Source organism: Lygodium microphyllum, chromosome 16, assembly GCF_053477565.2.
Source record: "Lygodium microphyllum isolate KBCC chromosome 16, Lygodium_microphyllum_v1.1.10, whole genome shotgun sequence".
Classification (NCBI taxonomy): Eukaryota; Viridiplantae; Streptophyta; class Polypodiopsida; order Schizaeales; family Lygodiaceae; genus Lygodium; species Lygodium microphyllum.
In genome coordinates, this window is record NC_141150.1 from 108,941,231 (window position 1) to 108,965,857 (window position 24,627).

The window sequence follows — 24,627 nt, forward strand, 5'->3', positions numbered from 1 at the left end:
CTTGGCAGGGCTCATGTTAAGAATTGGCCTCCTTGCCTACGTGGCAAGGAGGCCCACCATCTTTTCTCCTTCCAAAGACCCCAGGCCTGCACCCTTTTCCACCATTTTACCTCGTCGAGACAGCGTGATGCTGGTCTCCCATCCTTGCTCAGCTGAGTATTCCATTAGCTCATTGAATGCACCTCCCCCCCTCTCTCTCATCCGCCACATTTCCATTCGCATATTTCACAATCTCCATATTCAATCTCTTTGTCCCCCTCCCTTTCATCCGCCACATTTCTCTCCCTCTCTATTCTCTCGCAATCCCTATGCCTCCATCTTTTATGTGTGCCTCCTAACCCAACCCACCTCTCCCTCTCATAGACAACCAAGAGGTTTGGAGCTGCATTTGAGTGCATCCATATCATCCCACCATATACCTTTGTCCATCTGCCTACCACCACAAAGCAAAGGAGCAAGTTAACCAGAGCAAGTGGCCTTCGTTTCCTCATTTGGAGCATGGATCTGAGGTGCCAGAGAGTATTTGGAGCACTTCATCACTGTTCAGCCCAAAACACCTTGCAGTTTTTCTCCCCATTATATGGATCTTCTACACCATTAATTCGAGTTTAGGGCTATATGCAACTATAGTGCAAACAATGTTTTGCACTATTGATGTACCACTGATTATTCTAGCTATGTATGCAGATCGATTATCACCTATAAGAATGTACGTACTACAAGAACATTATTCCGGTCTATGATATTGATCTTGAGCTATAAGAATGTATGTTTGTGCTCCTCCATTACATTTGTTATTAGCAATCAAAAAATAAGAATGTGTGTTCTATCCTACTCTATTGCATTTGTTATGTGTTTTGAGAATGTATGTACTGTAGTCTATAAATTGCATTGAATATAAGCTATAAGAATGTATGTAATGAATGCATATAAGGTACTCACAAAACAATTAAAGATATATAGCATAAAGAGTCCCAAGTTTTAACTTCATGTCATAAGCTATGACCAATAGATACACCACTATATGTAGCTAAACTACATCAATCTATGTATTACAAGAATCAACATTACTCTATCACATAATAGGTCATACAAAAATACGGTACAATAGGAATATATGCTACTCGATTGCATTGATTTTAAGCTACTACGGTGAAAGGTATGCACATAACTATTAATGATGCAAAGCATGAAATGTAATTGAAGTTGTAATTATATTTCATGTACTATGAGCAATAGATACATCACTACATGTAGCTAGACTACATCAATGCATATACTACAAGAAATAAAGTTCCTCTATTACATTTCTTATTGCTCATATAAGAATGTGTATATTATAAGTATTATATTAGGTAACCACAAAATCATTAGTGATGCACAACATGAAGTTCAAAGTTATTAATGTATGGAGAGAGAGAGAGAGAGAGAGAGAGAGAGAGAGAGAGAGAGAGAGAGAGAGAGAGAGAGAGAGAGAGAGAGAGAGAGAGAGAGAGAGAGAGAGAGAGAGAGAGAGGAGAGCTTGCACTAATGTATTCCTTTTTGACACTACAATAATATATAAACTAATCATACTTTAGAGAACAAACAACTTTAGAGGAAAGTAACATTTAGTCTATCTAATAAAATATATTGATGGGATAACTGTACTTTTGTGCATACACATAGCCCAAATTCTCACTCTCTTCTCCTAAATATGGCAAACCCACAATCCCTGACATTGCATGTCAGCATATTCAGTGCAAAGCATTTACAATGGCAGCTCGTCTATGACGAGAGATCGAAATATAAGGTTTTGAGAAGGGCAATTATTCCATGGTGTTGAATAAATGATTTTGCATAAGGGGAAGGAAAAAATATTGATTTTCCTACAACTTTCAAAAAGTACTCTCACCATCGACGACAACCAAATGAATTGAAAAAACCATCAGAGAACACATGGATAGAGAAGATCACGTAAGTGTATATAATTGTTTTGCTACTCATATTGATTTCCTTATTATTTGACCACACTAATAGCTACAACTTTCATTTCCTACAAAACAAATTTTAGTGTGCTTATGGTCCCAAGGACACCCAAAATGTGGAGGTTTTATGTCCTAATGACATCTTGACCAGCCAAGGACAACCAAGAAAACACAGACCACACAAAATAATGGGACAACTTAACAGGGGTTGTTTGTGTCATTTTATAGTGACTCGCCTATCCCATGAAACCAATTCGGCATTTATCTCATTTATCAATTTGTATCATAATGATGATGCAGATATGATTTGTCATGGCATTGCAATGGAGGATTTAAATGTCAATTCACATTCCTTTCAGTAGAGAAAAAATATGGGTGTCCAGTATGTTATACAAAGGTTTTTCACCACAACAAGTATTGGAGTGTCACATTCAATATGTGCATCAGCGCGAAAGCAACAATTAAAATCATCCTATTATGGAAAGAGATGACTTTCTCTCCATCTAAGATATTATGAATATATCTAGGAAGCTTGCCATCGACCAATATCAATTACATGACAATGATGTTGAAAGCATAAAGAGATGGTGCATTGAAAACAAGGAAATGTTTGTGTATGAGGAACAAAATCTTTCTACTGACAAGGATTTCATATTGGGGATTCAAACACCATGGCAACGAGATATGTGTGATAGATATGGAAATGGCAACTTATTAGCAATGGATTCGACATTTGGTACAAATAAGTATAAGGTAAGTTATATTCTTGCATACTTATAGTTTTTACTTCTCAGAGTTTTATGCATTTTGCTTATATTTGAAACTTGCATTTGGCAGTTCAATTTATACACAATCCTTGTATTTGACTCCCATTGAAATGATGCCCCAATTGCTTGGGTGTTAGCCTCAAGTGCAACATTTGAGGTAAACAAATTTTGGCTCACAAAGTTTATAGATCACATGCTAGATTTTCACAAATCATGGGAGCCAACAACTTTTTTGGTGGATGATGTTGAAAGAGAGATAGATACTTTAAGGTACATTTCACATGCATGCGTCATTTTGGAAAACATTTAATTCATGGACTAAAAGTGTTACATTTTTTGAAAAATTTATTGTGTGTAGGGTTGTCTTTAATTTGCCTATTTATTTGTGCCTATGGCATGTCTGTTGTTGTTGGTTAAAGCATCTTATTAAAAAAGTCCCAGAATGGCCAAAAAGAGCTATGATTTTTTGAGCTCTAGGCAATATTATGAACATGAAAGGTGAATGCAAGGCAATAGAAGGGGCTATAAAGGAGGAAGTAAGAGACATGATAGATATATTTTAAAAAGAGTTTGTAGATGATATAACATTCTTGCACTACTTCAAAACATAATGGGAGTCCAAGATTGGTAAGGACTCCTAATTATCTATTTCAGATTACTTTGTTATATTTTCATTTTTATACATATTTTAAATATTTGTATTATGTGTGTGTTGTAAGATATGTGGATACGTGCAACACATACACTTCCACATTTGGGTCAAGACATCGATGGTGCTATAGAGGCATACCATGGCACCTTGAAGTACAAATTCTTAGGTAGCTCAAAGAGGTTGACTAGCAAACGAGTGGATTGGCTCCTTCATAAATTGACAAGTTGAGCTCTTCCATATTATTGGTATGTGCAAGCTATGAAAGAAAGTGGATTTGTGAGAAACAATAACATTGAAAAGATAGTGGCTAACTCATATGAGAGGGCTTTGAAGATTCCAGTCGAGTATGTTAGATTCGAAATGAATGGTACAAGGGCTTCATGTGCATATGTAAGAAGCATGTCCAAAGTGTAATACCCCGCCTGTGGGGAATAGCCACGTGGCCTATCACTCCCCACCTGACTCCCCCTCGACAACACACTGCATGGATGTAGCCATTCCGACCGCCCAGATGGGGGTAAGGGCCCCCCCCCAATTGTCAAGGAAAAAAAGCCTTGGAGGAGGCCTCAACCTGTTGCTGCCGTGAAGAAGAGAAAGGGAGAGAGAGAAAAGATGATGATGATGATGATGAGGGAGAGAGAGAGGTAGAAGAAGAGAGAGGGAGAGAGAGAGGAGAAGAAGAAGAAGAAGAGGGAGAGAGAGAGGTAGAAGAAGAGAGAGGGAGAGAGAGAGAGAGAGGAGAAGAAGAAGAAGAAGAAGAGGAAGAAGAAGAAGAAGAAGAAGAGGGAGAAAGAGAGGGAGAAAGAGAGGGAGAAGAAGAGACAGGGAGAGACAGGGAGAGAGAGAGATGAGAAGAGGAGAAAGGGAGAGAGAGAGAGAAGAACAAGAAGAAGAAGAGAGAGGGAGAGAGAGAGGAGGAGAAGAAGAAGAGAGAGAGAGAGAGAGAGAGAGAGTTAGAGAGAGACTCTATGAGGGTTCTCCTTCCTTTTCCCTCCTTAGAGAGTGACCACATGTGTTTACCCCTCCCCTCCTATCCGCAAGCCTAACCCCTCCCATCGCGGTAGAAGGTCACTCGGCACGCCATCTCTCCAATGAGGGAAGGGGAGAAAGAGGTTTACAAGCCGAAATATGGCCCCAAAATGGAGGATGACACGCACCAATGGAAATCCCGCATCTAGCAGTGGAGCCATCGGTCCGGGCGATATCATCAATTCGAATGCAATGTTGGGTGTGGTTAAGCCATCTCTGAATATCCAGGTACTAATTGCCTTCGTCCCTATTCGTGAGTCATAGGCTATATCGCTTCGGTATACGCAAATATCTTGAACCTATTCCTATTATTACAATTTGGCATTCCGATTGTTCCTTTTAACCCAACTTAGTTGCATACGGCCTATTTGCTAATAGGCAATTGCAAGGAGGAACTAGTCAAGGTTTATGAACGATATAGTCGCTAAAAGAACGACACTAGAAGATTGTGCATACAAGTGCTGTTGAGATATCGAGCTCCACTCGTGATACGCCAGGATGACCGTTGTGCATTTATGTCACCGACTTGTCAGTTGTAGATGCGGTTGGTACACCACCCATGAATAATAGCTACATGATAGCTATCCTTATCTACTCTAGTTCGTGGCTCAGTTAGTATGCCACCTTAGTTACTTGAGTTTGGTTTGAGACCCATATAGAGGGTTCTTCTATTTTCTTTGTACTAGAGTTCTTTTGGCTTACACAACTAAGAAGAGGAAAACTGTTTTCAGCCTCCACCCTTGTGTGTATTCCCCCATTGTGCAAGCAAGGAAAGCTACAAGTGAGACTCCTTCCTTCTCTCCCACAATCTTGACATGGTATCAGAGCCTTGTTCGTGGTAAGGAGCTCAAGAAAGCAAGCCAAGCTCGCTGTGTTCTGGTAAGAGGAGCAGTGTTGCTTTCATTTTCTGTTTTGGGAGCAGATCTCTGCAGGCAGCACAGCCAGAAATTGCAGGAGTGCATTGTCTCAGGTTGAGACGCCCTTCGCGTTGAAGCAAGAGGGCAGTATATGCTGCGGGCGAGAGCTTTAGCTCTCGGCGACCCTGTTTTTTTGATTTGAGGCCATTTCGGGGCCTGTTTTGGAGGCGGAAGTTTTCTGCACGCACTCAGAAAAAAGCCCTGTTTTATGCTGTGCGACCACTGTTCTACAGGTCGGTGAAAAGTTACCACAGATATTGCATCGTATGCTCGTGTGCAGAGACATTGGGAGTTACAGAATCATCCTTGGTTCCTGTATATGCAAAATCGTCACTAGGAAGTGACTGTGTGGTTAAATACCACTTTCGTCAGTTTTGCAGATTTGCCCTTGTGAGGCTGAAGCTGTGTTCTCTGCAGTGACAGAATTTTTTTGCAGGATTCTGTAATGGCGTCTGATTCTCTTTCACAGATTGTAACTGAAAAGCTTGACAAGAACAACTTCCAAGCATGGAAGTTTAGAATGACGAATTTCCTTATGGGAAAAGGATATTGTGAATTTGTTGCAGGAAATGAAGAAGAACCAGTTCTTCCTGATGTTCCCAATCAACAGCAAATGCAGGCATTCAAAGCATGGCATGAGAGAGCCAGGAAAGTTATGTACTGGCTGTCTATCAGTATTTCAGACTCTATGATTGTGCATATTCAGGATGCAAGTACGCCAAAGGAGGCATGGGATACTTTGTCAAAAATGTATAGCACAAATACGCAAGCCAGGAAAATGCAGCTCAAGCAAGAGTTGCATAATGTGCAAAGAGAAAATATGAGCATCAATGACTACCACATGAAGGTGAAGAAGATTGCAGATACACTTGCTTCCATTGGGTCGCCAGTGGAAGATGATGATTTAGTTTCCGTGACCTTGAATGGTCTAGGAAAGGATTATGCACAGTTTCGAACATCCATTTCCGTTCGTGAAAGATTTCCTGACTTTGAGGAGTTGATTGCTCTTCTAATTTCTGAGGAGCAGAGAAATGGTGGTGCATCTTCTTCAGGAGGAACTTCAAAGGAAGCTGTCTTCTACTCAAATGCTGGAAGAGGTAGAGGCAGAGGTAGAGGAGGCCGATTTGGAGGCCGTGGTAGAAATCAGAATATGCAGCAAACTCAAGAAAACCAGTCCTATGGAGGAGGACGTGGTAACTCTAGAGGCAGGGGGAGCCAAAGAGGTCGTGGTGGATGGCAAAGAGGCCAAAATGCAAACAGTAATGTTGAATGCTACTATTGTGGTAAAATGGGACATATGGCTAAAGACTGCTACAAAAAGCAGAATGACATCATGAATGGAAAACTGCAACAAGAAAATTATGCATCTTCTAGTAGACAGGGTGATGACAGAAATGAGCATTTGTTCATGGTGCAGCACATGAACAATTCTGTAACAAGTGCAGAAGAAAGCAACGATGTATGGTATGTTGACTCAGGTGCGTCAAACCACATGACAGGTCATGCAGAATGGATGGAGGATGCAAGGAAAATGGAAAAACCAGGATTTGTGGAGACTGGTGATGATACTACACATCCTATTGTGCAGATTGGAAAAATTCCCTTGTCTATGCAGGATGGGAAAAAGAAATACCTGTCCGATGTATTTCATGTTCCGAATATCACCAAGAATCTGGTTTCTGTCGGTCAAATGGTTGAGCAGGGCTTGGAGGTCAGATTTAATCCTCATGGATGCTTTGTTGAGGATATGAAAAATAAAGGTCGCTTGATAGCAAAAGGAAAGAAGAAGGGCAGAATGTTTACATTGGATGCAGACATGTCTGAATTGAGTGCAGCAATGTTTGCATATGGGACCGGTGTAGTTGCAGATATTGATATCTGGCATAAACGCATTGGTCATGTTAATGTACAGCGACTTAAATCAATGCAGGCCCAAAATATTGTTGCAGGATTGCCCAAATTCAAGGTTGCAGAAATGCATAAGATATGTGAAGCCTGTCAATTTGGAAAACAGGCAAGGAAACCATTTCCTAGACATGTTCAAGAGAGTGAGAAGCCATTGGAATTAATCCACTCTGATGTGTGGACTACTAAAGCTGCATCTCTTGGAGGCTGTCATTATTTTGTCACTTTTATTGATGACTATAGCAGAAAAGTTTGGGTGTATTTTATGAAAAAGAAAAGTGAAGTTTTTGGGCATTTCAAAACTCTTAAAGCTATGGCTGAAAAAGAAACAGGTCTGCAAATAAAATGCCTAAGGTCAGATGGAGGGGGAGAGTACCTCTCAAATGAGTTTGCAAGGTTCTTGCAGGAGCATGGCATAAAGCAGCAATATTCATGCAGTTATACCCCACAACAAAATGGAATTGCAGAAAGGAAAAATAGGCATATTGGAGAGGTATCTCGTGCCATGCTCAATGAAAAAGACTTGCCAGATTTTTATTGGGCTGAAGCAGTTGCTACAGCAGTCTACATAATGAACAGGACTCCCACTGCAGCAATACATGGAATGACTCCAGAGGAGAGGTACACTGGTAGGAAACCACATATTTCTCATTTGAAAATTTTTGGTTGCATTGCCTATGTACATGTGCCAGATGAGCTGAGATCCAAGTTGGATCCAAAAGCTGAGAAGTGCATCTTTATTGGTTACTCTCTGCAGCAAAAAGGGTATAGATGCTATAACCCTTCTACTCGTAAGTTTACAGTGAGCAGAGATGTTGTTTTTGATGAGATGAGTAGCTGGTATAAACCAGTAAATGTGATTGTTGATGTAGATGCACAAAATGGTAATGCTGCACAAAATTCACAGCAGCAGTCACAAAATATTAGTGGACCTGGAGCATCTTCTAGTAGTGGTTCACATTCTTCGCCATGGACAGGCAGATTGAGATCAGGAGAATCTTCTCAAAGCAGTGCAGATGGTGGTATGCAGGTATCACGAAAAGGAAAAGAGAAGGTTGATCAACCCATGTTTGATGTGAATGCAGGTCACTCTTATGTGGATGGTGAATCCAGTGGCTCAGAACAGAGCATTGATGATGAGTTGGGTATTCTTTCTATTGTTACACCTGGAGTAAGGAAGACCAGGGATGTTTTGAGAGCACCTGGGAGTGAACCTACTTTGCGCAGGTCTACGAGAGCTAGGTATCCTGTGGATATGCTGAAATATGATGGATTTACAGCCATTCACTATGCATATATGGTCAAAGTGATACATGAACCAGAACCCACATCTTTTGAGCAAGCCATGGGAAAAGAAAAATGGGAGAAAGCCATGGATGAAGAAATGGATGCCTTGGAAGCAAATGCTACATGGGAATTGGTACCTTTGCCTAAAGGTAAGAATGCAATTGGCTGTAAGTGGGTTTATAAGGTGAAGCACAATGCTGATGGTTCTGTGAACAGATACAAGGCAAGATTAGTAGTCAAGGGGTATGCACAAACATATGGCATTGACTATGAAGAAACATTCAGTCCGGTTGCAAGGATGGCAACCGTAAGAGCAGTCATTGCTATGGCTGCATCAAAGGGATGGTCTTTACATTAGATGGATGTAAAGAATGCCTTCTTGCATGGTGATTTGCAAGAAGAGGTCTATATGGAGCAGCCAGCAGGTTATGTGCATGATGTTCATCCTCAGTTTGTTTGCAGGTTGAAGAAAGCCTTGTATGGCTTGAAGCAAGCACCTAGAGCATGGTCTGACAAGATAGGACAGTATCTTGTCACTATTGGCTTTCAGATTTCCAAGGCAGATTTCTCACTTTATGTGAGAAAAACAGAGAAAGGTATTATGCTACTTGTCATTTATGTTGATGATTTGATTATGACAGGTGACAGTGATGAAGATATCCTTCATGTGAAAATGCTATTGAAGCAGAAGTTTGAGATGAAGGATTTGGGAGAGCTGCGTTATTTCTTGGGCATTGAGGTGATTAGATCACCAAGTGGGATACAGCTCTTGCAGAGGCAGTATGGATTGGACATGCTGTCCAAATATGGGATGACAGGCTGTAAGCCTATTTCAGTTCCTTTGGAGCAGAATGTGAAGTTAAGCGCAGATGCAGGTGAGCTTCTGGAAGACCCTACTATGTACAGACACATAGTAGGAAGCTTGATTTATATGACTATTACCAGGCCAGATTTGAGCTATGCTGTTGGATTGGTAAGTCAGTTTATGCAGGCTCCAAGGAAATCGCATTTGGATGCGGCTAGACGCATACTCAGGTATGTGAAGTCCACATTGCAGTATGGACTATTTTATGAGACTGGGGTTCAGATACAGTTGCATGGATACACTGATGCTGATTGGGCTGGTAGTATTTCTGATAGACGATCTACCAGTGGATATGTGTTCTCTTTTGGGAGTGCTGCAGTCACTTGGAGCAGCAAGAAACAGCCTAAAGTTGCCTTGTCGAGCACAGAGGCTGAGTACAGGGGTGCAGCAATGGCTGCATGTGAGGTAGCTTGGTTGCATAAGCTACTTTATGATATGCATCAGTCTACAGATGGACCAGTTGTCATTTATTGTGACAACATGAGTAGTATACACTTGGCAAATAACCCAGTCTATCATGCTAGAACAAAGCACATTGAGGTGCATTATCACTATGTGCGGGAGAGGGTTTTACTAGGTCTTATTGATCTAGTTTATGTCAGCACAGAGGATCAGGTAGCTGACATATTCACGAAGGCATTGGGCGCGGAGAAGCTGCGTAAGTTCAGAGACCTGCTTGGTGTGCAGGAATTGGGATTGAGCTCGAGGGGGAGTGTTGAGATATCGAGCTCCACTCGTGATACGCCAGGATGACCGTTGTGCATTTATTTCACCGACTTGTCAGTTGTAGATGCGGTTGGTACACCACCCATGAATAATAGCTACATGATAGTTATCCTTATCTACTCTAGTTCGTGGCTCAGTTAGTATGCCACCTTAGTTAGTTGAGTTTGGTTTGAGACCCATATAGAGGGTTCTTCTATTTTCTTTGTACTAGAGTTCTTTTGGCTTACACAACTAAGAAGAGGAAAACTGTTTTCAGCCTCCACCCTTGTGTGTATTCCCCCATTGTGCAAGCAAGGAAAGCTACAAGTGAGACTCCTTCCTTCTCTCCCACAATCTTGACAAGTGCTAAGTTAAAGCATTGTCAAGGTTTACAACTAGCATAATTGACAAAAGAATATGATATTAAGATTTGAGAAATAGAAGGTTCTAGTTTAAAGTTTGGATACTTCAAAAGTACCTAGCCTAAGGGCCCAAATAACAAGGAACCCTAGATTCTAATTCAATGCAAGGCTTGTTAGAGTCCAGTTTACGTGAGATTATCTAGCACTTATCTTATCAAGTATTTACACATTACGCCTATAACATGTTCAACATATGGGAATAATTTCATGTTGCTTCATGCATGGCTTGACTAGGGGCTAGTACAAAAAATTAATCACAAGGATTGTAAGTAAGATGTCTTAAGATCCATTTGTTAACTACGACTCCCACCAATCCAATTCAGGGTTGGGTTATTGAACAATGCAAGTGACCTATAGAACTTACGTCGCGTACAGTGTTAAAACCCCTAACATATGCCTTAGCCGAAAGAAGGGTGTGTTAAGTAAATTTTATGTAAAACCGCCCTTACTCCCAAGGGGGAGAGTAAATACGTGATGGAAAGGTTATCACGACTATTCCTACAATGTTTGGAAAGGGATACCATTGTTTTTGTTGAATGACCAAATAACCTCCTAAATGCTTTTGCATTAAACTAATTGTGGGATGTGATTTGGATGATTATTCCAAGTGTTTGTATTTGATGGTAAATGCATGGTAGGGGTTTGTGATGACAAGTTGCCATGGGAATAAATGAATGTTTTCTTGGAAGATGATAACAGGTCGATTGCCTTCATTGTGCTTGGTTCTTAATTGGATTAATTAAGGAAGGATATTTTGCGCGGGTGGATCCTCTCCAAGGTTACGCCGTGTTTCAACCTGAGAGGGCACTTCTCGATTCACGAGTGGAAGGTCGAGTGGTGAAAAGGCCAACCACGGAAGTTGTATCTCACTCCTAGGTTGCTTGGGGCCAATGGAGCTCTAGACACCCCTTGCTTAGACCGAGACGGAGTTGTAGACTGCCGTGAGCCCAATGTCTAGGGCATTGGAAGATCCTATTCTAGATATTGGATGGAATTTATGGTGCCATGTGATTTGGGCCGGGTACTTCTGTTGGACAGAAGGGGATATATAATTCTCCTGTATGGGCAGGAGACAAAGATTAACTTGATATAAGTTAAGGAATTTGTTTGAACTTGTTTGTCAAAGGACTGCTTGCTCTGTATTTGTGTCTGAGACATAAATTACGCGAACGAACCCTGTTTTCTAAAAGGTTTAATTAAGGAAATTGATTTTAAGTGTCGCACATAAATGTGGTAGGACCTATTTAGAAAACTAAAGCTATTAAGAGAAGTGGGTGGGCAGAACCCCCGACGGGTCTATCCTACGACAGGGTGGTGTTAGAGAATTGGGAGGCTTCTCACAAGGTTTTACCGACGTTCAACCTTTAGGTATTATTAGGTTAGAACCGAATTCATGGCGTTTTAGGGGGATCGGATTGAGACTAAGCCCTATGGGCAGAGAGGTTAAACGGTGTCGTGATGTTATGAGGACACAATGTGAAAAAGTATGGAATGCATCATCATCCGACTTCTCTATTGATCTAAAGAGTCAATGTGATCTGAGCCATTAGTACTAGTGTGAGTTGCATGGATTATCCGAAAATACTAGATTTTTGGATAATTTTAGTCTATTTTTGATATTATTTATTGTAAAAATCTGAAAAAGTTAGAAAAAGCTTCTAGATTAGGATGGCATGCAAAAAGCTAGTTGCTTTTTCAGCCAATTACGAGATTTTTCATAAAAAAGACAGATTAACGAAATCGCACGCGTCACAATCGCTGTAAACAGGCTAAAAACTGCAAATTGAACTGAAAGAAGAAGGAGTGATCTGGGAGATCCGTGATTAGGCGTCCTGCGGTTTTACCCCCCTTTCGGAGCCATCAGATTTGGGTTCCAGACAGTAGAGAAAGAGCTGATTTTTCTGATCCACGTTTTTGGTCTACGAAGGAGCTCCAAGAGAACTAATGCCTACAGATTGCTTCTAAGTAGTGCAAAGATTCCAAGTTCTTTCAATATATATTGATTCAATTCATTGTGATTTGTTTTTGTCGTGTTTACCACTTGGGTATTCTCTATCTTCTCTTCCATCCCCTATCTCTACTTCCTTCTACTTCTGATCCCCGGTGGATTCGACCTTTCGACAAAAACCCCTTCGACATCGGCGCATCCCTCTCTTTTCCCATTCTCTTTGAACCAAGTGTGGTATGGATCTACTTCGGATTGGATATCTCTGCGTAAAGTAGGATATCCATAATCCACCGATGCTAGGATACTATCAGGAGACCTTGTCCACTAGGAGCCTAAATTTCAGGTCGATCCTAGTGGGTTCAGCCGTTGCGAACGTTCCATTGCGAGGCAGATTTAGGAAACTCTAGGAGACAAACCTCGTGACATTCCATGGGAGTGCCGAGCGGCATCGCTTAGACTCGTCTCTCAATGGACCACTAAAAGCGTGCCTGGACAGCCGATAGGTGGGCACGTTATACAAAGACACTATTGAATACATAGTTTATAATGCGGGGCATGTTGTACATGCAAGTGGGCAGAGTTGGGGAACATATGTAAGCACCAAATCAAGGTGCTACTTCTTATAGGGGTATCGAATACTACAGTGGTGACACAATGTATGGACTTATATAAAGGCATGGAACCAAGAGACAAATATAAAGGACTTATAAGTAACTCTCATGTGATACAAGATGAGGCTGCACATGATCCTTACACACCAACCACGCTAAATGTGGATAATCTCCAAGACATGGATACAACTATGATTAATATCTCTCGTGAAGACACCCACTCATCCACAACATTGCAACATCTATGCCACGATGTATTTGATTTGGTGGGGGATGACATGGAGCTTATTTCTGAGGCATGTTCTTCTATGAAGAAGATGTTGAGCCAACTTCAAGCTCTAAAAGCTCACAGAGAAGATATGTGCAATACACAAGCTTTTATGCCCATTAATGATAGATTTGGAAATACAATACAATGAGCTAAGCCTTTCATTGAAAAATGGCTAACTAAAAGAAGAGTTTCTAGATTGGTAGAATCACCCACAACATCATCCTTCATGGCTCCACCCAAAACCAAACAGCCCTCAATGCAAGAGAAGCTTGATGCTAGAGCAAAGAAAGAAGATGAAGAAGCCCATATCTCAAAATAGGAGGAATGCTACATTATTATATTCTTATGGTCCTCTTATTAAATTGTGAAATCTTTGAGCTTTTATTCTCTATGTCTTTAAGCATGTGTATTGGTCCTATCTAATTTTAAGGAATGTGTGTGTGTGTGTGTGTGTGTGTGTGTGAGAGAGAGAGAGAGAGAGAGAGAGAGAGAGAGGTATGTATGTTGATGGTGTTAGTCTTATGGAAATTCAAACCAACTAATTACCTATTTTGTTGTTATTTTGGGTGTAACAATTGGCTTATAATGTAGGGCACATTATGTCCTAATGATTGGCCACCTCTCCTTCGATAATATCCATGTGTGTTAAGTTTTTCATTCCATATTCTTCAATGGTAATATAGTTCACTAGAGCACAAAATTTGAGTAAAATTATGATCAATAACCCTTCGCATTTGAGTAATCCATCACTCGAGCACATATTTTTTCATATGCATATAATAGCACAAACACAATCCACCCATTCATATATGTATTGTTATATTATACAAGCACGCATACATATAGAGATACACACAAAATTTAATTGTTATATGAATATATACAAAATATAAATATCTTATATTTTGTCATGTAAAAATGCATTACTATATCTAATAGTTATATCATTATATAAATTTTTATCTAATAAAACCTAAAGCTAATTTGTACACCTTGGGATTTAAAGGGTAGCCTAATTAGTACCTTTATTTAATTGCATCGGAATTAAATTTTGGGTGCGGGTCAGGGGGTTGAGAGAGAGAGAGAGAGAGAGAGGTGGTGGGAGCAGCATGACTCCGTCTCAACGGGGTAAAACGCCTGGGCCCTTCAGAAGGAGAAAAGAAGGTGAGGAGCAAAAGCGCATAAGAGAGGCCTTGGTTCTTCAACAAAACCGAGCGGCGCCAAATTGCTCGAGAGACTGGAAGGTAAGAAGCTATTGTAGGGTTGCTATTGTAGCTTCTCGTGCCAGATCCACCACCACGCACACCTCTGCCTCCGTTGCAACGGAGTAGAGGTCAGAGGAGCATCCTTGGCCCACAACGGCCGAGAGAGAGAGAGAGAGAGAGAGGGAGGGGGGGTTCTTTCTCCACCTCCATCCCCAAAATAGAATACATCAATCCACCTCCATCCTAAAATAGAATGCCTCCTCTCACGAGAGAGAGAGAGAGAGAGAGAGAGAGAGAGAGAGGAAAAGAAGCACTGTCCACTTTCGGGGAAAATAAAATTTGTGAACTTGACATATATCCTTGTCTTAGCTTAAGGGGGTTTCATAAAATTTGAACCATCCAAAACCTTTACTTTTCCCCATCCAATTTTCTTTATTTTACAAATTGAATGACTTATTTTTTAATATTTAATAAAAAATAATCACCTTTTTTAGTATTTGAACGGATCTTTATTTTGAAGTTTTCCTTGGGATTTTTTACATTACTTATCTTTCATACCCTAAAAATGAAAACTTTTATTATCATTAAGAAATTTATTTAATTTATATTATGTATCTAAAATTTTAATAATAATAATAAAATGTATAGAGGTGGTTTCTGTGTCTCTTAATGGGTCTATGGCCTCAGAGAAGTATATACATCATAACCGCAAAGATAAAAGAAAGTCTAAAACAAAAACCCAAAAGAAAAGAAGTTAAATCTTAGAAGAAACAAAAATAAAAGAAAAAACATGAAAAAGAACATCATGAAATACAAGAAAAATTAAAAACGAAAATATTTTTAAAAAACAAAGCATATTTTATTGAAAGCAACCATGATACCAAAAAGAGAAAACAAAACTAACATGAAAGAGAACATAATGAAGTACAATTATAATTGAGCAAACATTATCTAAAAACAAATAGGAAAGCTTTCTACTCAAAAGATAAAAGCACTTGAGGAGTTTAACATAGAAAAAGGACTAAACATAGAGAAAAAAATTTACAAAGTTTACATTTTAAAAATACAATAAACACATAAGAGAAAAAAAATTGCACCAATGAAAAAATGCCAAAAATTCAAGATAACAAAAGTCCAAATAATGCACAATGACTTCAATATTATCATAGGCCATAAAAAATCAAATGCCCCTTTGAATATGCAAAGTTATTACAAAATCAATTAGCAAACTCATTGTGCTATGTATAAATGTAAATGTGTTTTTTCAACCCATAAGTCCATACTCTCAATGAATTCCATATTAGTAAATTTAGAAAGTCCTTTAATAAAGATTTTCATTAATGTATTTAAACTCTTAATCTCCAAACAATTACACAGCTTACTCTTTATCACAGTTCCAGAACTAAAATCTCTCTCACAAATAGCAATGCTCGAACATTGGACAAGAGCTCCTTAACAAAGAGTAAGAATATAACGATAAGCATCCCTCTGTATACTATTGCAAGCAAGTGTTGAAGCTACCTCTGGTAATGTGAATCCTACCCAATCTCTAGAAGCTTGATGCCTAAAATTTCTAAATTCTTTATTAAACTCATCAACTTCTATCATTGTAGGGAATTCCTCTATATTCAACTTTTTGGGAAAACCATAAAATGAAGTTACTTTATCTATATCTTGGATTCCATAGTTTTTTAAGGCCTTCTCATGTATTGGATGTTGTGTAGGCACAAGTATTTTTAAATAGTTAAGCATGGAATTATCTTCAAATCGAGAATTCAAGTTGCTTACCACTGACTTGGCAAAAGCAACTTGAAATTCTAAGGCCCTATTAAAGTCTTCTCCATTAATTTTACGTTTTAAATCATGCTTATAAAACTTATTTCTATGCAAAGCACATCCTAATGTATATAAATATTCTTTTTCAGGCCCATAGTTTGGAAGGATATCATAGCCATATACACCGACATCAGTTAATGCATTCACATCAAGACAGTGACAATAAATGTACTATTCTGTTTATGGATATAATTTCATTCTTCACACTAGACTATCTATAGTTGTGATATCTACAAAGTCTTTTTGAAACATTTGGCTTAATGTTGTTAAACCTCTTAAAATGTCAGCTAAAAAATGTAAGCAATAAACACACTCAAATTCAGTCAATTCTTCATAAATATGCAATGCCTCTTTTTTTGTCATACCAAGTATGGCATCTAAAGACTTGCATACTCTACTAATAGCTCTATATATACTTAACCATCTCATATCAAAAGTATGCTCAAGTCAAAGAATGGGACATGCCAAATCTTGTTGCATATCTTGCAACCCTTTTAATCTCTTTGTGCTAACATTAAAATAAGAAGCTATGGTATTAATAAGCTTTTCTAGCTTTTTACAATAAGGCATCTTTGTTGCTACACTCAATACTGCAAGGGCACTACGATGTGCAACACAATGAATTGAAGTTAGAAATGGATTAACATGTTTTTTCAATAAGGCTTGAATACCATTATCCTTTCCTACCATTGTGGAACATCCATTGGAGGCAAAAGCAACAAATCTAGACAAGTCTAGCTTGCTTCTCTTTAGCTCACTAATGATAGCCTCAAACAAAGATTTTACAGTACCATCATGCACATGTATAATGCCATGGAAACTTGTCTTGGGAATGCAATCTCCCTGAAGATATGATAAATAAATAACCAAATGTCTATGTGAGGAGATATCATTGGACTCATCAATTAAAACACCAAACCATGGACTAGCAGAAACCTTCTTTATTGTGGTTTTCATAAAATGTGATGCCATGCAATAGATCATTTGAGCACATATCTTATCACCATTATAGAGATAGTGGTATATGGTGCATGACAATCTTGCAATAAATTTATCATCTCAGAAAAAATTAAAAATTGTAAATTTTGTTTAGCAATTAAATATGCAATTCTAAATAATGAAAGTAATGCCTCATCTTTTACTTTCCTTATTTTTTAAACACTCTTTTCAATACAATATTTTCCTTCAAGCAGAATGCTTCCATGGCAAACTTATAACAAGTTGTGAGAACATGGGATTTTAAGTTACTAATTTTAAATTTTATTGATTCCCCTTTTGAATATGCACTAAGTGGATGAGGATATTTTAAACCATACTTACAATACATTTTTACTTAGTCTCTATCATAAACAAGCTATTTGAATTGGTCGAGTTGATCCTCTTGAAAAAGTAAGCTTCCTTTTTTTTCTTTCAAATTCAGCCTTATCTTCAAGTGAAATATTATTGAGTGGTCCATTCGAAGGCAATACATTAATTGAAGATGACTCCACAATATTATTAGTGTTTTCTTTTACCTTTTTAGAAGGCTGCTTAGCTATATGTTAAATCCCGACCCAAGATAGAAGATCTTCTTGTCTTTTTTCTTTTGATTTAGGTGCCATTTCTCAAAAATTAAAAGAGTGGTTTCAATCTTACCTTCTTTGCTAATAATACTTGAAATTTTCTACCTTTGTTCCTTTGAAAACCCAAGCTCCTCGGATCTTTAGTCTCTTTTTATCTTCAACCTTCAAAAATTTATCAATAAACACACAACAAAAAGAATTTGTTACTAATATTTCATTTCACCAATGATTAATGAATTTTCCATGCAGAGATGATGAGGAGAGAGAGGCAGAGATACACACACCAATATTATTTACCTAAAGACTCGAGAGGCCAAATGATGGAATTGTTATGCTCAGCAATTGCTAGCAGTAGCCACTAGTAAATAGTAAACTTTAATTCAAAGCCAATATATAATGAGTTATTAAAATAACCAATCTTAAGAGAAAAGAGATTGTATGCTTTTGCTTTATTGAAATATGTCAATACTTAATTAGAAATTACATTGGTAATAGTAAAACTTAGAAGACTTAACTTTAAACTTTAAAACTTAATGTAAAATAAAAATTGAACAATGGAGAATCGAGATGGGGCCTACATGCTTTGCCACTTGTGAACCATGATTTTCGAGAGAACATTGAGCAATGAGGCTTGGAAGTTGGAGGGCTAATTTAGGCCCAAGCACCTTTCTCTCTCTCTCTCTCTCTCTCTCTCTCTCTCTCTCTCTCTCTCTCTCTCTCTCTCTCTCTCTCTCTCTCTCTCTCTCTCTCTCTCTCTGTGTGTGTGTTTTTGTCTATGTCTCTATGTATGTGTCTGTTTGTTTGTCTATGCATGCCCAATGAAGCCCATGCCCCTCTTCCAAACCTCCAATGGCAACAAGGATAGTGGTTTGAAAGGGGGCCCTATGGTGCGCACACGCGAAGATAAATATTAGTACAGGCCCCAGATTTTTGCAGATGTGTCGGTTCTCTCTTTGTTACTGGCCAGTCGCTTAAATTTTTATATTTATTTGAATAATTAGTTTAGTAGATGCTCATCTATCATCAGCTTCTCACGCGGGCGCATGGTTCTGAGTATATGCCCATGATTGATAGAGTGCAGGGTTTGAATCAGGGAGAGTCCGTTGAGGAGACCAAACCTCATTTTAGGGGCCTTTTAATCTAAGGAACCCATAGTCACCATGTATGGGCTGAACCCGTTAAAATGTGTGGGGCCCGTGCTGATATATATCCACAACCAGCGCGTGCATGTGTCTATATCCATGCGGAGGATGTGGTTTTGATTTTGAGGACAAGCGGATCAATTAGATCCCCGCGAGCAACACAACAGCCCCTTCCACTTCCCAAGTAAGCTCTGCCAAAGCGTCATCATCATCGTCGTCATCAAAACCCTAAAACAAGTCCAAAAGATGATGCAAACAAGAGCATTACACAACCCTTAAACAAGTCCAAAGGGCAAGGAAAAGACATCACTAGCTAAAAGTGTTAAGAAGACATGGAGAAGGTTGCCCCATTGTCCAATCATGATCATCACACAGAGATTGCTGGGAAATCTTTAATGGATAATCAAGCTCAAAGCCAGATGAAGTTGCCAAGCTTGTGGAATAAGATGTTGCAGCCTCACCACTAAAGGCTAAAAAGACTTCACGTATGTGGACATTGGTCAAGGAAATCATGCTTTCAAATGAAATCTTGAACCATGTAAGATCTAGTGGGTACATTCCTAACAAAAAGGGTAATTGTTATTATCATTGTTTACATGTAAGTCTTGCCATTTCTCAAGATTTCAATCAAGTAGGTTCCTATTTATGTTATTAATTCTTGCATTTCAATCTTCCTTCTCTCATTCTTGCACCATTGGTATATTATTACCACTACTTGGCATTGGATGGATCATTATTAGTTTTAATCCATGCTTCTCAATTTGTATTCTCTTTCTTAACAAGTAGCATTGTGTCCTCATGTGCCCATGTCATGGTTCCTAATTTATCTCATGCCAATATTATTTTGTGTTAATGACCTGAGCAACAATGGTATATTTCTTAATTGAATAGTTGTTCAATGCACATTAGAGCAAGCTTTGTTTTAATGTTTTTTTCTTGTGATACACAAGAAGTTTTTGACATTTTCCCATGTGAAAAAAGTGGTTATTTTTCCTTGTTTTCCCTTATAGTGTTTTAAGTCATGAGCTTTAGGCCCTAGCTATGTGAGGTTGGGGCAAGGGGTTACCAATATGGGGTTTTTCCTCCCTATAGTTGATGCCAGGAGGCATATTCCACGGCGGATTCCATAAGTTTTTATTCCACGTGGATTTCGTGAGGTTTTGCGGTGGATTCTGTAAAACTATATTTATTTTTCGAGGCTCATACACAAGGTGGATTCCTTGTGCGAGAAGTTGACGGGGACACATGTCCTTTTCAGGTGTAATGTTAATTTAATGTGCACATGGGTGACTCCACATCGGGTGATTCCACAAAATACATATTTAAATTAATGGACGTTTATGAGTTTAGAGTGCACTCATATTAAATTAAGGTTAGGATAGAGTTTCAACCTATTTATTTATTTTGTAGATGAAGACAACTAGGCATTCACTTTTATCGATTTAATTTTATTATTTTCTAACAATTGTGAATGCTTCAGTTGATGTGTAGAGCAGACGGCGATGGCATTGGGAAGGACTGGGCAATAGGGTGTATTTAAATTACCTAGAAGAAATTATCATTTTTAATGGGTGCGCATCTTATCATTAAAGGCATGGCGCTAATATTTATTTAGGCGTGCTTATTTATTGAAGCACTTGACAAATATTTATTATTTTGTATGCACATGGATGCACGATTTAAATATTTCATTATTGGAGGCCCGCCCAACCGATTTATTTTTTATTTGGATAAAAGCAAACACAAAAGCTAAAGCATGCTTATTGTAAAATTGGGCTACTTTTTGAGCTTTGAGATGAATAAACTTTTAAATATATACCTTGTGAAGCGCTCACACAAGGCATAGAGGGAGATTGTACCCAATTTGTCTCTTTTCTTCATGTTGTGCAAGTTTATCTTCTTGGTTTTTGAGCTTAAATAGTAGAGTTCTTTTGTTCTTGGGGACCTTCCGGCGCTCACTACGTACACATCTAGCATCCGATTTGCGCACCACTAGTATCAGAGTGAACTACTGTCAAGAATAGATATCCAATCCCTAGGGTAGACGACCTCATGGATAAGCTATAAGGGGCCACAATATTTAGCAAGATGGATCTTAAATCTGGGTATCATCAAGTACAACTGGATACACTTGATATTTTCAAAACTGCATTTAGACCTCAATTTGGTCATTATGAATTCATTGTTATGCCTTTTGGTTTAACTAATGCACCAGCCACATTGAGTCATATGATGAACCGTATATTTTTGAGGCATCAGCATTGTGTAATTGTTTACTTTGATGACATATTGGTTTTCAATAAGAATGAGAACAAGCATTATGACCATTTATATTTGGTTTTCAAATTATTGAAAGAGAATCAATTATATGCTAACCCTGAAAAGAGTGATTTTTTCCAAACCCACATTGAATACTTATTATGACATATTGTTTCTTTTGATGGTATTAAAGTTGATCCTAAAAAGATAGAAGCAATTTTGAATTGGCCGATACCTAAAAATGTACATGAATTACGTTCTTTCTTAGGTCATGCTAGCTTTTACAGAAAATTTGTGAGAAAATTTTCATTGCTTGCATTGCCTTTGACAAAATTATTAAAGAAAGGTATTGTGTATCATTGGTTTGATAATCAACAAAAGTCTTTTGATTTACTGAAACATGCCTTAACACATGCCCCTGTTTAGCAAATACTTTACTTTAATAGACCATTCTTCCTAGTAGTCTCATCATCACTGATGCTAGTGAATCTGGAATAGGAGCTGTCCTTATGCAAGATTCACATCCTATCGCCTACTCTAACTACAAATTAAACCATCTAAACTCAAATATTCTACCTATGATAAGAAATTGTTAACTGTAGTACAAGCTTTACGTCAATGGAAACATTGTTTAATGGGATTTGAATTCATGATCAAAACTAACCAACAAAGTATCAAACATCTCCTTAGTCAACCCCACAAATCTCTGACCGTCATATTAAATGGGCTGCTTTTATTCAAAGTTTTCATCCACTTATTCAATATCAATCCGGAAAAGAGAATGTTGTCGATGCCTTAAGTAGAAGACCAAATATTCATAACATCTCCGTTATATCTTTTGATTCCCTTATCCCTATGAAAGATACATATAACCAAGACCCCAGTTTTCACATTGATTGGAATAAATTAGTTGCAAATAACTGGATTCCAATAGATTCATTGTCTTATACTGATGGATTTATGTTTTATGAGAAAAGGTTGTGTGTAACTGTTCAATTTAGATCATTTGTGTTGCATGAAATTCATTGTTCCCCATATCAAGGCCATAGAGGTATTATTTCTACTTTGCATACATTTCTTGAAGATTTTTATTGGCCATAGATGGAATCTGATGTTTCCAACTTTGTATCTGAGTGTTTAATTTGTCAAAGAATTAAGCGACACCATGGTAAGTAATATGGTTTATTAATGCCTTTACTGATTCCTGAACAACCATGGGAACATATTTCAATGGATTTTATTATTAGTTTGTCTAACATCCAAGCTAATCATGATATGCTTTGGACTATTATAGATCGATTTAGCAAACAAGCATTGCAAGAAAACATTAACTGCATCTCAAGCTGCTCAATTGTTTTTTAAAACTGTTTTCACTAACCATGGTTTGCCAAAAGTTATTATTTCTGATCGTGATTCTAGATTTTGCAATAATTTTTGGACTACATTATTTACTAATTTAGGTACAAAGATTGATTTCTCATCTGCATTTCATCCTGAAACAAATGGGCAAACAGAAGCTACTAATAGTACAATTTTAGATCTTTTACGTGCATACACAATTTCAAAACCACAAACATGGGATACATATTTGCATTTACTTCAATTTGCATATAATAATACACCACATATAGCTACACAGAAAGCACCTTTTGAAATCATTTATGGACATAGATTGCCTACACCTGTTACATCACTGTCAAACAAAGTTAAAGTTGCTAATGATATTGCCAATATGCATGCTACAATTTTTGTTGAAGTCAAAGACATGATTGCGAAAGTCTAGCAATCATACACAAAACAAGCTAACAAGAAAAGAAAAGCTATGAGTTTCAAAGTTGATGATTATGTTTGGTTATGCATTGAAAAGAGAAGATTGAGAAACACCCTGTTGTTAAGTTAGCCCCTAGATTTTATGGACATTTCAAAATCATTCACAAAATCAATGACAATGAATGTAAATTAGAACTACCCCAACACCGAAAAATCCACAATACTTTTCATATCAGTGTTACGACCTTTTAGAGGGCAATTACCTGTTCACCCTGTCTATGAAAACCCTCCTTTGTTAGAAGAAGAAACTGAATTCCTTGAACCTGAAACTATTCTAGACATTGACTTTATGACCACTAGAACTGGCCGCAGATACTCTAGATATTTGGTTAAGTTTAAAAATCATCCTGTTGAAGAGGCCCCATGCATGCACGGCCACGACCTAAGTGCTTACCCCTCACTACTCGCTCCACATTGAGCTAATAGCAATGGAGGACAATTACTATCTCACCCCGGGGGTATGATGCCATGAGACATATTCCACAGTGGATTCTGTGAGACCACAATGGATTCCGTGAGTTTTTATTCCACGTTGGATTCCATGAGGTTTTGCAGTGGATTCTGCAAAACTATATTTATTTGCCAGGGCTCGTACACAAGGTGGATTCCTTGTATAAGAAGTTGACGGGGACGTCTATCCTTTTCATGTATCATGTTAATTTAATGTGCACGTGGGTGACTCCACTGTAGGTGATTCCACAAAATACATATTTAAATTAATGGACATTTATGATTTTAGAGTGCACTCATATTAAATTAAGGTTAGGACAGAGTTCCAACTTATTTATTTATTTTGTAACTGAAGAAGGCTAGGTATTCACGTTTGTCGATTTAATTTTACTATTTTCTAACAATTGTGAATACTTCAGTTGATGTGTAGAGCAGGCGATGGTGGCGTTGGGAAACACTAGGTGATAGTGTGTATTCAAATTACCTAGAAGAAATTATCATTTTTTATGAACGTGCGTCTTATAATTAAAGGCGTGGCACAATATTTATTTAGGTGCGCTTATTTATTGAAGTGCTTGACAAATATTTATTATTTTGTATGCGCATGGACGCACGGTTTAAATATTTCATTATTGGACATTGTATTTGGGCACAACTTGACTTTTGGACCGCCCAACTGCTTTATTCTTTATTTGGACAAAAGCAAACACAAAAGTTAAAGCATGCTTATTGTAAAATTGGGCTACTTTTTGAGCTTTGAGATGAATAAATTTATAAATGCATACCTTGTGAAGTGCTTACACAAGGCATGGGGTGAGATTGTACCCAATTTGTCTCCTTTCTTCATGTAGTGCAAGTCTATCTTCTTGCTTTTTGGGCTTAACTAGAGTTCTTTTGTTCTTAGGGACCTTCCGGCGCTTGCTACGTACGCATCCAACATCCGATTTGCACACCAATGTTGAAGGATAGCAACCCCTTGCTGCAAGGGCACCAAACT

General features: G+C 38.2%; 1 pseudogene; it reads left to right on the top strand.

Moving 5' to 3' along the window:
• The first annotated feature begins 2,176 nt into the window (after positions 1–2,176).
• On the top strand, positions 2,177–13,494 carry LOC148023225 (uncharacterized; annotated as a pseudogene).
• Positions 13,495–24,627: the final 11,133 nt, after the last annotated feature.